Below are 4,205 nucleotides of genomic sequence, written 5' to 3'. Positions count from 1 at the left end.
GGCCCGAGCCCCAGCAACAAAGGGGCTGCGGCACGCAGGCGCGCTCCGCGCCGGTGCAGGGAAGGCGCCGGCCCAGGACCTGTCTTTGTGGTCAGAAGCAGCTCCACACTGCGGCGAAAGCTTGGAAACCTGACAATGCCTTCGCCGTCACTCGGGCAGAAAGGACCTGGCATAATTTGAAAATCCACGTAAAAAAGGAATGATCCCACCGTGCGTCTTAGCCTCTGCTCTAGGAAATGCAAGGAACTGTTACCGATGGAGGAGTTAAAGCTTGTTAAAACAAATAATAAACCCATCCATTTGTCTAGCCAAGAGAGAACTTTCCCTATAGTAACATGTACCCATGCAAGGTACCAATTTATCAGTCAAATATTTGAGGGACTGGCTCCTCTTTAATTTATTGTGAAAATACAATCCCCATGCTTTCTACACGGTAGGCAGTCAAGAAATATTTGTTGACTTACGAGTCCATTTAAAATAAGGAAACGCTGACAAGGCCATAGTTTATCACTCAGAAGTCTAAGGAAGACAGGAAACTGAATTCCAAAAGTCCCAACTAGCTCCCCTTTCACCCCACACATTCCAATCTATTCTAAGAGTCTTAGTTTAAATGCAAAAGAATTAACCCCGAGGCAGAAAATTTGGCCAGAGCAAGTCTTCCACTAGGTAGAATGCAGAATGATTATTTAAAATCTTGTGGTTCTTGTCTCTGGCCTTAAGCAAATTATTCTCTTCTGTTCCTTTATCTGTAAAATGAGATTTTTTTTTTTTTTTTTTACTAAATAAAAACCTCCAACTCTCACATGCTATCTGATCTTGATTCCCCGAAATTCTAGCTTCCTTTAAGAGGAGTAATATTTAGAAGATTTTTTAAATCAGGGGCCTTCAATAGATTTTAAAAAGTAGCAGAAAAAGATTTTGTTCAGTTTATCATCAGCAGTAATCTATTTTTTTAAATTTAAAATTTTTATGTATTTTTAACGATTTTAAAATTTATTTTAGAGAGAGAGAGAGAAACATTGATGTGAGAGCAATACATGGATCAGCTGCCTCCTGAAATCCCACTACTGGGGATCGAGCCTACAACCCTGGTATGCCCCATGGGAATCTGTGACCTCCTGGTTCATAGGTGGATGCTCAACCACTGAGCAACACCGGATTTGAAAACAATCAAGGCCCAGCAGGCTCAGGAAGAACCTACAGAGGATCTGTAGGGAAATAACATTTTTGATAACTATTGTGTAATCTGAATTAGGTGTGGTAGACAGGGAGTGTTAAAGACAAAAGCCACAGGCCCAAAATGGCATCACTCATGCTAAAAGCCCATGATAAACCTAGATTTTTTTTCAAGAAAAACGATTTTAGCCGAAACCGGTTTGGCTCAGTGGATAGGGCGTGGGCCTGCGGACTGAAGGGTCCCAGGTTCGATTCCGGTCAGGGGCATGTACCTTGGTTGCGGGCACATCCCCAGTGGGAGGTGTGCAGGAGGCAGCTGATTGATGTTTCTCTCTCATCGATGTTTCTAGCTCTCTATCCCTCTCCCTTCCTCTCTCTGTAAAATATCAATAAAATATATTTAAAAAAAAAAGAAAAACGATTTTAAGTATAATAATGTTACATGCAATAAACATCAAATATTCCAAGAATGTTTATTACATGTAACAACCCTAGATTTAATGCCTAATCTAACTGGAGTTTCAAAGCCTCTCCCAGAAACATAATCTTAACCACCAGTATGGAATTTTCTGGTCATCTGTAAGGTAATCTGTCACATGGGCCCCCATTGAAAGACGAGGTAATCTGTATGATAAACCTTTCTCTTTTCCTAAAGGAAAGGGTACCCCAGCCCTGCTCCGTGATACACTCTGGCTCTTTCAGCATCAGTTTCCCCAAGGAGGCAGGAGGGTGATACATCTGGGGGCTCCCCTGCCCTCCTCTCAGAGCCAGAGAAGGGGAGACGCGGGGAGTCCCTGCTGAGTTGGCTCCAGCGTGAGCTCCGCGGAGATAGACGTCTCCGTCTTCCGAAGCTTTTGGTGGGGGGCACTTCGCTACGGAGAGCGCCTCTCTGGTCTGTGGTCCAGCGCCCCCGCGCCGAGGCGCCCCAGCTCCTCGACCGACCTGGCTCCCGCGCACCCCCTAGTGGTCGCCGCGCGTCCTTGCTCTGGCCCAGGCTCTTCACTGGCGCTGCTCACGTGGCTGCATTCCAGGTCAGTAACCTCTGTAGTTCAGAGTCACCAAGGGAGCGGGAAGAAAGGAGATGGCGGCTGAACACGATCCAAGTGGGCCCAGTATTTAGGATTGAGCCTTCTCCTTCCACCCAATTCCGCCTTCAGGCGCCCCCCCCCCCGTACCCCTCCCAAAATGTAGTTTTCTTCATTTTCATTTTTGTTTGTTTTCATTTCAGCTTTACTTGGGAACCATCCAAAAGCTTCTGACTACGTGAAGGTCAAGTGTACCATTGTGCAGCTGTGTTTCTTTTCCAGAAGAACTAAAAATACTGCTGGTGGTGGTGAGGGTCAGAGAAGGAGGTAAGGGTCCTCAGAAAGGAGGTGCATGGACTTGCGGAGAGCCCAAAACTGGGAGCTGGAGACCTGGGCACTAGGTGACAGCTCTTAGCCCTTTCTGATCTTGTTTTTACTCACCTGTAAAAGGAGATTAAAATGCCTGTTCTGCCCACTGTTGGGGCAGAAGGAAGTAATATAATTGGTCAAAACATTGTTTTGAAAAATACACAGCACTGTATATAAGTAAGCACAGTGTCATTTATGATGTACCACAGATCACTGACAGAAACCGTATTCAAGCTATCTGGGCATGAAAGCACACTTTGGAAGTTATCAAGTAGTTGCCAATAAACCTAATATATAGAAAAATACTTAAAAGCACCAGAGTGTTTGGTGGATAGAAAACCATGAGCTTCAGAGCAAGTTAGAGTTGGACAGTCGAAGAATACAAGGGCCCTCCCATACATTAGAAGGGCTTGGTAGCAGCTTCCAGTGATGGATCCAAAAACTCTCATGCTCCAAAAAAACCTTACATAAAACAGCATCATTTATACTTTTTATAAACTTGCAAAAACAAACAAAATAAAAGTATATCTATAATTGCCCTACAAGAGAATTGAAACCCAAAAACCAGTTTAAACCTCATGGTAAAGAGCAATTGAAACCTAATGCATACAAAACCAATTTACCAACTGTTACACACTAATGAACAGGTACTCATTTGGAAGTAAAGCACTCGGGAGGGATAGTTAGCTCCAGGTCCAAAAATCGAAAGGTTAGCTGCTGAGCTTGAACAGGCCCTGGAAGTGGAAGTGTCCCCTCAGGGTGCTTTGGGAGAGCTGCAGTCAGCTGCAATACAGTAGAATCAACCTCTGAAGTAGGCTGAGCTGGGGTGGAAGTATGACCTCTTCAGTGGACTGTGGGAGGAAGAGCTGAGACCTACTTCTCAGTTACAGATGGTTCACCTTTTTAGGGGGCTCTGAAATTAACACTGATAGGCACTGGATGCTGAGCTTCACCCAAACCTAGAGGTGAAACTGTCACCCCATGATGTACTGAAGGTTGAGCTACAACATCCATGGAGGATTTTGGAGACTGAGCTCAATCCTCGGCTGCACTGGAGAAGGTTGTACAACAGCAAGAGGTACCCAAGGCAGAGCTGAGCTCTTTGCTGGATTAAAGATTGAGGGTAGGGTGGATGCTTCTCTGGAACTTCCTAGTGGACTAACAAAAATTTCAATGGCTCAGAGGATGCTGTAGACTAAGTTGAGGCCTCTGGAAGCTGAGCTGAAGCCTCCTGAGGGTTTGGAGAAGGTTTCATTTTCTCAGGGGCCTCTGTAGGCAGAGCTGAGGCTTCCTGTTGGAATGATAGAAGTTCGACCTCTTCACAAGGGTTTTGCTGATCCCAAGGGCAGGCTCGGTGGGCCCCCGGGGGATGGAGGTCACCAGGACAGAGTGCAGGGCCAAGTCCAGAGGCTGAACTACCTGGACCTATAGCCACAACAGCTGCCATGTGAACAGGAGCCGTGAGGCCCACAGGTGCAGCCCACACATGAAAGGCAGAGGTCTGAGCACAGCAAGTGACCCAGGCAAGTGGGGCACAGCGACAACCCAGGCCAGAAGCACGTGAGGCAGAGCTGAGCTCTTCTGCTGGATTGAAAATTCAACATATTCAGGGTAGGTTCTGGAGTCATGATGATC

This window comes from Plecotus auritus (genome assembly GCF_963455305.1).
Source record: "Plecotus auritus genome assembly, chromosome: 7".
NCBI lineage: Eukaryota > Metazoa > Chordata > Mammalia > Chiroptera > Vespertilionidae > Plecotus > Plecotus auritus.
This window is presented reverse-complemented; position numbering follows the sequence as displayed.